Raw genomic sequence first — 13,516 nt, forward strand, 5'->3', positions numbered from 1 at the left:
CTCTTCAACCTTGAGTCTGTGATAACACCACAAGATTTCAAGGTAATCTCTTCTAATGACCTCAAAAAATACAGAAAATATAACTAAGATGCAGCTAGCAGCACTCACCAATACAAGTACTAGAACAAAATTAAGAGTAGTAGACATTTTATAAGATTTATTTAATGGATATTCAGATGTTAATATGATTCCTTTTTAGGAAGATACATAATTAACATTTTTCATTTTAATAACCTACTTGCAACAAGAAATAGTTTGGTAACAGTAATACACAGAACTTTTTCCAACGGAAGCTGAGCAAAGCTTAACATCATCATATTTTTGTTGGTTTTGGGGAAAGAAACGAGTAAAAAGTACTGAGTTTCCTCTTGATAAATCCACAGCCATGTCACCCATATTAATAGGAATAACAAGAGACTTAAGACTTCATTATCAATGTAACATTAGGATGTAATTAGAATTCTTAAAAGGCCTGAAAGTAGGATTACCAAGAACAGTTTGTGGGACACATGAGCATCACCTCCTTTGCTGACTAAAGTATGATTTCTATCATAACATGAAGACAAGTAAAATGCAAGATAGAATTTGAAAGCCAAGAGAGTTATGAGATACAATTGGAAAGGAAATAATACCTGAGAGCAAGGACTGAAGGAATGTCGCCTGTGTGAAGATCATTATCTGTGACATAATAACATATAACAAATTGCCATTACATTCATTAACCATGACCCAGGAAAAATGAGGTTTACTGCACTGTAATAGAGGATTAAGTGTTGCATCTCAGGGCATTGATATTCCAAGGTACTTTACAATTCTTTTTCAGTTGGTGGTTATCAATTTACACGCTCTTGAAAGAATGCCAATACTCAAAAAAGGATGACCTAAAGTCCACATTCAGTGTACCATGAAGCTGAATTAGTTGTCAGAAGATTGTTTCTTTTTAAGTGTACTTTCATTGAGTTTAAGTATTCTCACTTACGGGCAATCCTTTTTTTTTTTTTTAAATAATTTTTGTAATTCCTTCCAAATCATGATTAATTTATTAGCCTTAAACTCATTATAGCAGTTTTTTCTACTCAATGCTGTACTGCTGCAACGCAACACTTCCATTTCAGCAAATAGAGAGAAAAGCATCCTGAGGGCCAGGGAACAAGAAAAGTGTGTGTTTGTCTCAGGAAGTGGCTGCTCCCAATTAAGTCAGGAGAAAATCTGTAACTCTATTATGTAATTATGCTGTTGCCAATCACTTCATAGATGCTCTAGGAAACCTAGGAGAAAAAACATGGCTTACACACAGAGAAGCTATAGCACCACCTCATATTCTCATTTTTGAAAATACAAAGTTATCTCAGACTTTAAACACTAGATTCTGCAGTTAAACATATCATTATTAGTGATTAATATTCTCACTGACATGAATGCAGGCTGTATATGCATCTAAAATTAATAAAGAGGCTGATGATGTAAAATGGAAACATAACTACAAATTGACAAATTGTCAATGCAATATTGTTTCATCTGGACAACTTTATGCATTTTCTTGCTTGAGATACTCCCTGAGACCACAAAAATATATAGAAGGAATATTTCTTAGTGAAATCAGTGTCCACAAAAACCAAGAAATTTTCTATGTGAATGCTGTCTTTCTGTTAGGATGTGGACAACTCATGGTATTTCACACTTCTGTGATCATCAGAGTGCATATTCTTCAAAATGTGCGTATTACACTCACGCACATGACGTTTTCAGCACATTATTCCGTGCAAGAACACTGTATTCCACTGCGTTCCTTCTCTGACTCCATTTCTCTTCAAGATCTTTTAAGAATGAAGGTGCTTACAACACTGGATATTACCCATATTACAATTAGGACTCTACTTTATCAACAGGAAACTCCAGACTTCGGTCTTTGCTCCCTTCTAATCTCAGCAGACTTCTGTAGCATATTTCAAGACCTGATTCTATCCATACACTGAAGAACTGTTCTAGTAGAACTAGAGATGTTTTGCTAGACTGTCTTAATGTGATTTACAATATATAGGAGTAGAGCACATGCAGAAGAGAAAAAAGTAACAGCAGGCACATCTCAGAAAACTGGGGGTCAAGAGGAACATGAAAAGCAAACAACAAATCTGAGGCTCTTCTTTTCCTCAACTAGAAAGGACAAAAATGCAGGTTGGTAAGAGATGCATAAAAATACCTGTTTGCTATGACAAGGTTCAATTTCATGTCTTTTAAAAAGACTTCCAAGAATACCTTCTTTGTTGTGTAATGCTTGACCTACAGTTAAGACTTGGAGTTCTGAATTCAATTATAACTAGGGTCAGTACTCAACTTCTATAGCAACTTCAATATGCATTTGAAAATTCTCCAAATCCTAGTTATCCTCTACCCAAAATGACTTTGTGTTCCTTGCCTTACAGCAATAATCTACTCAGACACCTATCTACAATGTTATACAGATTAAATTTCATACCCATTCATTCTTGTAAACAAAATGATACATAATGATGCACAATACACATTACATGCTTTCTCTTACAATGAAGGACTCACTTTTTAAAAAAAGACTCCCAGTTGTTCTAAAAAAAAAAAAAAGACATCTTTTTCATGCTCTAGGAACTGAGTAGACAAAAGTTACATCTATTAAAACATAAATGAAGAAACCTAGTGACCACATGTACACCTACCCATACCTGGCTCACTTAACCACACACAAACCCTTCGAGAAGGCTGTACAGCAACTTACCAGCTACACAATACAACAGTGACACAACTTCTGAATACTTCCTCACAAATACTTTCAGTTAGCGCAAGGTCATGGAATAGGAACGTATGATCAACATCAGCTAATTTCTTACTTATTTTGAAAGAGAGTAATTGAAACTACTATATTCTTATTTTCATTCAATTGCTCAAATATAATATTTAATGATCTGGTCAGGAAAAGAAATGTAGAAATATAAGAAGAAAAGTGTTTAAATTCTTTACTAGACCTCCTAATTTAGTGTTCAAGCTGGATCTTAAAATCAATTCAACTCTTCAACTCTTCTAATGCTTCAAGCATTGAGAATTTGGAAGATCCGTAAACCCATCTTCTCATCCCATCCTAAATATGCTGCCCAACATTCAGGCATCCAAGATGGATTTCTCATATAAAACTCAGGGGTGTAGTTCATCTCATTAACTTTAAGGGTTAGTTAACTTACTCAAATTACTCCTTTACATTCCCCTATGGAGATTAATTCAGCACATCTGTTCAGACTGAGGATGAATCACACTCTGAAGGTTTCCCTTCTTTCCTACTGATTATAGAGACTGTCTAAATAAAAGGCTCGTGATCCAATAGAAGGTAGCTAAATTTAGGCTGGACAAACACTTAGTAGTAATGCCCAGGTAGCCAAGCACATGCAGAACTACTAAAAGTATCTCTGGATTGCAGCCTTAGGCCAAGAAGGGGATCACTGCTTTCCTCAGTGTCTGAGGTCTGTATCCACTGGCAGCACAAAGTTACACTACGTTGGGAAGATGATTTTCTCTTTTACAAATCAGTGTCTAAAGCTGGAGAAAAAAAAACACCAACATGTTCCCTAAGTTTAAAAAATGGTAACTAGGCCATTTATTTGTAGAAAGCAGCTGAGTTTGCATGCTCATAGAACATTTTCCCTACATCCTTTGTTTGTTCAAGTCTATAACCATGCAAATCCCACACACCATTTCTCTCTCCAAATTCTCATTCGTGATTCTGTTGACAGGATCTTGGTTTCTAAACACCGTGTTCTTAGCACAGTAGTGCCTCTCATTCAGATACCAGTCCAAGACACTATGTACAACCTTTGTATTGCTTAGGTACATTCTGTTTTAATAAGGGTGTTATTAAGATAAACTATTGCTTCATTATGGGCATTATTTTGAAAGAGTAATCCAGTGGGCATCTGCATGACATGACAACGCATCAGAGAAGGACTTGCATAGTGGTGGGATGTATTATTGTAGCAGTTGGTCCTTAAATAACAAAAGGTCAAGAGTCCGTTTATGTGGCTCACAAGGTTTCTTTCCTCAATCAGTGGACAAATGCCCATATTCAAAAGGCAACAAACACGCATGGCACCTTTTCGATGCCAAAACACAATAAGCTAGTAGTTAAAATTAAATACTACTCCATTCTTTACAAAAGCTTTCAGTAATATCAGCTGATGCTGATTTATACCATTATACAGCATAACATGTGCCCCATCAGTCTCCTGTGTGTCACACATGCATACACACACTAGTGTAGGTAGGTAGACACACCCAGCATTTACACGTAGCTGGCAGCAGCACCTTGGCAGCAGCGTGCCTTCACTGCTTGTAGCACAGCAGGTACTGAAACTAACCACACAGTAGAAATTCACAGAGGAGCTATGTACGTTTAGCTGAAAACCACTTATTCATTCCACCAGCAGGTATTTCCCAGGTACACTTAACATTTTTCACTCATTTCCCAGATTTCAGATCACTTTGTTCCTGGTAATATTAAGATAAATAAAGCAGTCAAATTTACAGACAAAGAATGAAAAGCTGCCTTAAATGGGAGAAGGTTCCAGTTTTCAAAAAATCATACAGGCGTAGTACCATTTTTAATAGCATGCTGTTTCTATCCTATGATTCCTTTAAGGTCTTATATACTTCTGACAGACTGTAGACTCTAAATAAATATACTTTTTGGGTTTCAGAGCATTTCTAGGTAAAAAACAAACAAACAAACGTACGGACATGCAGTTAAGTGCTTACATTGAGAGATGTATGTAAGTCAGCTCACAGCCTTGCAGCAACACAGAACAGCTAGACAAAATTCAGTATCTACTGCTGGGACCACACCTCTCACAGCTGTTTTACAAGCTCACTTGATTTCTAGTACTGAATGACATCTCCCATAGTACAAACAAGTTACGGGTTTGTGTAGATAGGACAAAACCACATGCAGTGATTTTTTTTTTTTTTTTTTTTGCACTGAATAAACACTTTATGATTCAAGCAAAGTACTCGAGGTTGTTTTGAAATGATCTACTAAAACAGCAGCGTGATGAATGGTGGGTCTTTCTTAGTTCTCATTCAGAGAGATCCCTTCATTCAGTTTGAGTGCTGCTGCCATGCAGCCCAGCTAGGGCCACTCACTGCCCCTGCTGGCTGCTCCTGCCCGAAGGCCTTCCCACAGACCTGATCAGCTTCCTGCACTGTACCATGGCACACAACCATTCACAGTATTCAGTAAAACCATTCGGAGCACTCAGTAAGTGCTGCTTAGAAACAAACTGATACCTCACCAGTGACTGGCTTTGGAGACAAGCAGTAAGTGCAGTAGAAAAACTACTCTGTTCCTCAAATGTTTTTTGGGTAACTGTTGCTCCTGATTTGTTAAAAATATGTCACTGCCAGAAGGATGAAAACAAGCCAAGTGACCAGCCTGCAACTCTACTGCAACAAGAAGTCCCACATTCAATATATCTATGCATCACTTTTACTAAATGCCTACAATACCAAAAAACAGAACTCTGAAAAACACTTGACTGCTTCTAATAATTTTTCTACTCCAAACAGAACCGCTGTAAGACAACCCAGCCAATGTACTTAACAGAAAAGATGCACTGCATGTTGGGAGCAACAAGTTCTTTAAAACAAATATCCCCTTACACCTGGAGAAAAAAAAAAAAAAAAAAAAAAGAAAAGAAAAACCCAACAAAGCCAAAACATGAGCTTGGTGTCAGCTCACTGTCCCCCCACAGGTGCTTCTGAGAAGGCCAAAGCCTGAGTGGCAGAGACTCAGAGGGGAGGAATGCCTTGGGGAAGGAAGGGACCCACACCCACTGCCCGCAGGACTAGGTCAATCTGCCAGCAGGCGTGCCTTTCTGTTTCCTCTTCCTTCTCATTATGATAAACTGTTTTTGCCTTCCACTTACCATCAGTGAAGGAAAAAAAAATAACACACTGAACACAGCTGTCCATTTTGTTAAACCGTGTTAGCAGTAGAAAATACTGAAAGAAACCAAACAGTGAAACAAGTGAAAAGGAGAACAACTAACCTTTTGTAGGGAAAAAAAAAAATCTCTTTACTCATAATTTATTCCCTTGGCATTGCCAAGTTCAATACAAAGAAGATAACTGCAAAGGTTACAGGATGGAGGAGTGGAAATGGGCAGTACCATAAGTGTTTTCTCCTGCATTCTACTTTGCCGCAGCAACTGGTCCTGCACTGGCATGTAAGCACTATACTATTAGACACCTGGAATGTCAGGAATGTCTGATAACCATAACCTTGCGCAGGGATAATTCCACAGCCATAAACCAGCAGCACAACCTTTGAGCTTTTCCCCTGGAAAGCTCAAATGCAGTAACATTATGAAAAGGCTATTATGTGCAGTGCGACTATAGATTATTTGTATATGTGCTTGGACAATGTAGAGGGAACCCTTGTTGTCAATCCAAAAATCAGCTATTACTACTAAGGCCATAAACCCCTTGATATGATTCCAGTGAGCTTTAATATTCCCAATCCCACAACAGCTGCCTGTGAATCTGACTTGGGAATGTTTCCTCTACCTGTCTTCTCCCACTTTGCTTCTCATTTCATACATTTATTATCAAACTATTAATCTATACTAGGAAGACACACATTTAGAACTGCATGTTTTAAAAAGATAAATACAAATCAATCAAGCATAGGTTTGTGAAACTTAAAGACACAAACTCTCCAGGAGTTTCTGTGGGCAAACACGAGCAACAATCATCCAAAAAGCTTATCATTTAATTGAGACGTTATATAAAAATGGGAGGAGAACAACCACAGGCTGAAATACTTATGATAAAGGATTAAAACATTTATTCTGCTCTTTTGGATGATGTGTCACTTGGGTATGACAGGCAGTAAGTACTGAAAGTACGCTTTGTAGCAGCTAGTTAACTGTGAAAGGGTTAAATTACAGGACATTACTGTGGCATGAAAATACCATCTGGGAAATTCCAAGAATGAATGCAGCCAAAACTGGGCAAAAAAGAAAAAAAAAAAAAAAAAGTAACAGTAACATCAACATTAAAAGATCTTTTCTATTCCCAGCCTTTCCTTCTCCCTCCTTTCCTTAATTTCATATACACACCAGTCCAAGTGAACCGTACAGAAAAGAATTCTGAAAATGCTGTTCTGTGAACTCCCCTTTCCTCCTCTTGCAGACAAATAACTGCATGGTAAGGGACTTTTGGATTTACAGAGAGGATATTATAAACACTCCTTGCCCGACTCTGCTCCCACGGAAGTCAGCGGGACTGCTGCCCATTCCAGTAGCAGGAAACTTAAATCTGTGATGAGCACTTCTGAGAAGTACCATCCATCTGAACATCTCAAATAACCTCACAAACATCCCACTTCAGCACTGCAGAGTGCTTGGGCCAAGCACACCAATCATTCCACAAGCAGGGAAGAGTGAACTTGAGTTAACTGCCCAAGGTCACTGAATTCAGATGCAGACTCACCAACTACACTCTTGGGGATACTGCATCACGCTCTCACCATTATTCTCAATACTGAGCTCCACATGATCACATTCCTAGCTTTTCACCCAATCTCCTGTTTTATGATAGTTTTTAACGCATACCTCATGAAATCATTGCATACTTTGCAAGCATCCTGCAGCTCCTGTTGCAAAAATCCAGAACCAGATCCCAGTTCAACTGGAATACAGACACTCGGCCAACACCTGGCTCTGGTGAACTCTATTTCCAGATGCCACTGGAGTAGTAGCAGTCTGTAAAATGGACTAACAGCTATTCACCTGGAAAGGGCACAAACACACCACTGATGTGAAACAACTGCAAGCAGCACGCAATCATGAAAAAAAGAGAGGGGAATATATTTGCATCACAATACCAATAGAGAGACCATTAAAAAGTCTGATGGCTCTTGGTGCAGATGGTTCAGAAGTTCAATCATTTCAGCTATAGTTCCAAAGAAGGCAGCCTCTGGAAAAATGTGTACATCTTTCAGAGTGGAGTGATGGACTCTGCAACAGCACAAGAAGCACAGATACTACAGATGGACACAAATCATGAAACTGCACTAAACTGAGATAACAACTAAGGGCAGATGCAGTGGCTTCACACAAATCCTCTGCTGAACATAAAAATATACGATGCTGAGGTGTTAAAGCACTCAGAAATCACAACCGCATGAAAGATTCAGACATATGCCGTGGCCCACACTTAATCCCTCTCCCCAATTGGTTTAATACGTAGAGCTCTTGTTCTTAAAGCATTTATTTGCCTTTCTTTGTATAAGACATGCCAAAAATAATATTATACTTAAAAAAAACCAGAGTTCCTTCAGCGCCTCTACTGTTTTTACATTCTTTATTCACATTATTAATTGAATCCAAGTTTTAGATGAAATTTCTTCCTTCTGGCAATAAGGTTGGAGGAATGGGAAATACATAGCAATTATGTAACAGGAAACATCCAAGTGCTCTCCTGTGACTTCCCTTTCCACACACACAGTTCCAGAAACTGCCTTCAAAAAGGGAAAAAAAGGGGAAAAAAATAATCCACAACACCAAACACTACACCAAAACCAAGAATGAATGCAGCAAGCTCTCTAGTAGCCAACAGCAGGAATACTGCAGTACTCAATTTCTTTCAGCAAGGCTCTCCATTTAAAAATGAAATAAACCAACTTTTACCTCTTGTACCAAACTGATAACATCTTCCAGGTGAGATATGCTTTACAGATCCTAGTAAGGTAAAATTAAATAAATAAATTAATTAAAAAGTCTTTTCTGTGCCCCAGGATATGATCAACTATCACACATCCCTCTTACTGAGCGTGTTTGGCACAAACAGTTCAGAGCAGTGGAAATGCTTCCAAAGCAGTAGTTTCAAAGATTGCTTAGGAATTCTAAGAAACATTTGACAAGGGAACCTGGGTCTGTCAGAAGAGCCAGTGCTCTGTTTATTAGCCTGGAATAGGGCTTTCTACCTTTCTGACAGGTAGAAACGCTCCCTTCAGGTTCATTAGCAGTTGGCATCACTGGTTTAAAAAGATAATTCTACTTCAAGTTCAAGAACTATACTTCAGAGAACATGATACATATTAAACCTATTCCCTGGCTATGGCCCCTAAATAGTACAGGATAAATAGTCAGCATTTCTTCAAAGAAGCATACAAACATGGAAACAATATTCCCAATGCTGCCATAAAGATGCAAAAATGACATTTTACCAGTACTAACTTTCAAGGTGAAAGCATATGTGAGAGAGGGAAACAAGAACACCTGAACGAGATTATTTTGCACATTTTTAAATTTAATTGCTTAAGCTAACACTTTGAAATGCCAAGTGAAAAAAAAAAACAACAACGAGGTTACACACAAAAAATCACTTAAGAGGTTTTGTATCATGGAATCACTTTTAATTGGAGCAAGAGACATTGAGTATTTCTGCCAATACCACTGAAGTTGCTCAGCTCTGTGTAGATGGTTCTTTGAATCAGCGTAACATTTGGCAGAAGTCAGAAAGCCAAACACAGCTTAAATGTTACTAGGAGAGGATGCCAGCATTTCAGATGCGTGCACTTTGCTACAGGAACTTCTCTTCTGAACTCACTCTTAGAGGCACATGCAAAAGGATGAATTAAACTTGCTACTCCTTCCTTTCCTGAGGCTGCTGGAATTGGAAATTAGAAATCCAAAGACAGAAACTGTGTCATATACTGCACTCTTCTTGAATAAGTTTGAAGAAACTTACACAGAAGCTGCTGACCTTTATATTATTACAAAATTTAAAATTTTAATTACTGATCGAATAAAGCTGCTAAACTAGCAGCATAGCTTAACAGTGTGGTACAACCCTCAGCCTTTAGCATCACAAAGAAACATAAAACAGAGTTAATTTATAATGATGATAGAGAGAAGAATGCTCCCCCTGGGAAGAGGAAAAATAAAAAAAAATACTTCGGCCTTGTGCACACACTTTAAACAGGACTCGTGTTAGAAAGGATTCCTAAATCTGTCTAACTGCAGACATGACAGAGAAACTGCAAACTCGTAAGCAAAGGTATCTTTTAAGTCCTCTTAATGCGTTTGTACTTAACCAACATCTAGTATTCAATATTTTATAATAAGCCATTAGGTTTTTCCTTTTTTTTTTTTTGCTTCTGTTAACCACACAAAGGATTTTTTAAAAAAATACATATTGCTTTAAATTGGCGTTTCTTAGGTTTGTATTAATCCCATTTGTAGCAAGTAGTGTGGTCAATCTTGAACTTCAGTAAAAATTTAAGACTATGCTAGTCAAGAGTTACAAGCAAATCCAGCAGTGCATCGCTGCTATAAAGCTCACAGCAATAGGCACCACTGAAAGTAAGTACTCATAGCTAGTCACCCCTTTATGACACACACCAGTTCTGTCTGCCCCAGCCTTGTACTAGCAGCCTACAGTCCAGGCCTGCCTTCTTTTGAGCTACCAGTCCATGGAAGTCACCACAAATTATTGCAAGGACCTGATCTGTTCAACATCTGAATCAATGATACGGAGGATGCATCAGTGCAATCTCATCAAACTTGCAGATGAATCCAAACTGGGGATAACAACCAACACTGCCAACGACACAACCACCACTGAAAAGGAATGGGCCAACAGGAGCCTTAAGAAATTTGGCAGGGATAAAGACTCAGTCCTGAATGCAGGGAGGAAAAGCCCCTTGCAACAATACAGTCTGGGGCTGCTCAACCTGAGAGCAGCCCCAGGGTCTCGATGGGGAGCGAACTACATGCGAGTCAGCTGCCTGCCAGAGCAGTATAAAGAAGGCTCACAGCCTCCTGCAGATCAAGGCAAGTGGTTTTCCCCCCACCCTAGTCAACACTATTAGACAGCACCTTAAAAAATACATTGAGTTTTTGTTCCCCAGTGCACCTGTGCTGATATCCTGGTGACCCCAGAGTAAGGCAGATTGAAGAAATAAACTAGGAGTAGAGAGACGAGAGTATGATTCACTTTCACACCATCCTAGCTGCCGGGCAGTTCAGTACTGCTATAAGTGCCAGCACTAGAGAAAGGGTGGAACCACTGACCACCACAGTCCCAACTCAGGCTGTCTCAAGGCTTGTTCAGAGCAGAGTACCCAGCAACACTGAATTCTGGTCCTTCATGGGGATTGCCTGCAATACTGTAGTATACATAACTGCTAGTACTACTACTCCATAAGAAGAGGCTATTAAAAAAGGTAACATTAAGCATGTAAAATTGGAGAGGTGCTTAATTACAGCGTGCAGTTTTTTATGCCTTGCCATGGCCTTCACAAAGGACAGAATCAAACCATGGATGTGATTATGCTTACCTGACTTCCTCTAGGTTTGCCAAAACCAAACCTCAAGATTATACACTTCTGCGAGAGGCTTTACTTCTACCATTCTGATTTTTATTATTTTTTTAAGTCAAAACTGGTTCCTTAATGAGGAACTACTCCAGAGAGTAAGGAGAGACTGAAAAAATTGCTAATGATATCAAAAGCTACAATACTCTCTCAAATACTGAGCAGTGGCACTTCCATAGAAAAACAGCGCCTAAGCATAAACAGTTGATTAAATGGTAATCTCTCACCTTGTATATATCTTCTGTACTGGGAGAGGCAAGTTGCCATATAAGCAGTGTTACAATAAATCCAGCTGACTAGAAAGCTGCAATTTCACAGGCTTCTGGTATTTCTTACACACCGTATTTTTAAATGATTACTTCATAAAAATCACTTAAGTATTTCGCTAAATGTAAAGTTTTTACACAGCGTGAGTAATGAAAGCCCTCAACATCAGCTCACTCAGTGGAAGTACGCAGTCACCCCGTGCCAGGATAAGCATTACATCTCCATTCGCCATTTATTATTCTCTTAAACTGAATGGGGAAGATTGCTCTTAAGAGATAGCCTAGATACAAATCTCCACTATCCAATTATTTGTGTCATCTCTTTAAACTTTTCAATGAAAGTCTCATACGATCTCTCATAAATCAATCTACATCAGTTGCTTTTGTGAAAAATCTTTAACATAAATATTAATACTCAGAGATACTATTTTTCCTCCCATTCTACATGATATCCTCAGGTTCCTTTGGGAAATTACTTCATGTATCATTCAGGTTTTTAAAACAAAATGTATCTGCTTGGAGGCTAGACTTCTGACTCTCCTACATCAGCCAATTTCTACAAGTACTGGAAAGCTTAAAAAAAATGGGGGCACTGTAACAAAATAGGAGTCAAACTTCTAACCCATTGAAAATGCCGTTAGATATTTCAACACTCTACAGTGTATTAAGTGAAGCAACTAAAACAAATACAAGGAAAATTAAGAGAGAGAGATGTGTACAAGCACGGACTTTGACCTAACAAGGACAAATTTCCAAACCCACGATACTAAATGCAATTCTTTTATAGCTTATGTGCAAGCACTGAGCATGGCTAAAGCTGTGCTTTAGAAAGCACGTGAAAAGGTTAGGGAACAAAAAGAGGATCGTGATTATTCACAGTTCAGCAAAAAAAAAAAAATCTGCTTTCTGCAATTCAGACTCTGGGGACTCCAGAGTAAGTTTTAGAGAAGAAGCTGGAATTTCCTGATCTGGCAGATATAACTTAGGGTGGGGGGAAGGATAATTCTCAAAAGAGCTTTTAAATGTGGGCTTGGAATTCTGCCGGACAGAACAATGATTGATTTAAATCAGACATAAAGTGAGAGATTTGATCTTCTGTCAAGTCTTAGAAATGGCAGAAGTTAGAGGAATCATCAGTGCTGCATGCTTTCTTAATGAAAAATCCATTCCTTTCACATTTTGTTCCAAACATTTCAGTGCACTTGTGTGACTATCATTTCATGCTTTCAGTTGTCAGTACACTAAGTATCTCTCTTTATGCCATGCTGAAGAACTGAACTTTCATAGGCAAAAACAGTAAAAAGGCTTCTGCAAAAGAATAATGCACTTAAATTATTTCCTAATGGCGATCTGCATAGCTCTTCTGTTGCTTTCAGTACATGTTAATTTTATTCTTTCCAATCCAATTCCTATGTTTCATTAGTTTTTACATTAGTCAAATACTGGGAAAAGTGCTCTTTGTGGAATGCTGGGTGAGAGGGTCTGAGCTCCATCCTTATTGCTGATACCGCTACTTCGTGCCAAAGGTAGAAAAAGTACTTCATTTTTTGAACCACGTTTTTTCTCCTGCACCTCACTACTTTTTCTATCACTATCTGTAGTTCTATCATTTTCCTTTACCATAGCTAGATTGTTACGGGGTTTATTATTCTACTTACATAACTTCTACAAATAGCAACACCACTTTAATGAAATAGTAACATCCACAAGCAGTGGAATAACAGTCCTGCTCGTTTCTTAAAATTAGGACATTTCAATCATTACCAGCATTTTTGAAACAATACAAACAACACTTTCATCCAGAAGTGATTTCTGCTTTCAAAACCCTTCAAGAAATATGTTTGGCTTTCAGTGG

General features: G+C 38.3%; 1 protein-coding gene across 3 annotated transcripts in view; it reads right to left on the minus strand.

Moving 5' to 3' along the window:
• The window catches only part of WWC2 (WW and C2 domain containing 2), an 87,653-nt gene that overhangs the window by 61,495 nt on the left and 12,642 nt on the right, over positions 1-13,516 (minus strand). The window lies entirely within an intron of this gene.

The sequence above is a fragment of the Meleagris gallopavo genome, chromosome 4, assembly GCF_905368555.1.
Source record: "Meleagris gallopavo chromosome 4, MGAL_WU_HG_1.1, whole genome shotgun sequence".
Classification (NCBI taxonomy): Eukaryota; Metazoa; Chordata; class Aves; order Galliformes; family Phasianidae; genus Meleagris; species Meleagris gallopavo.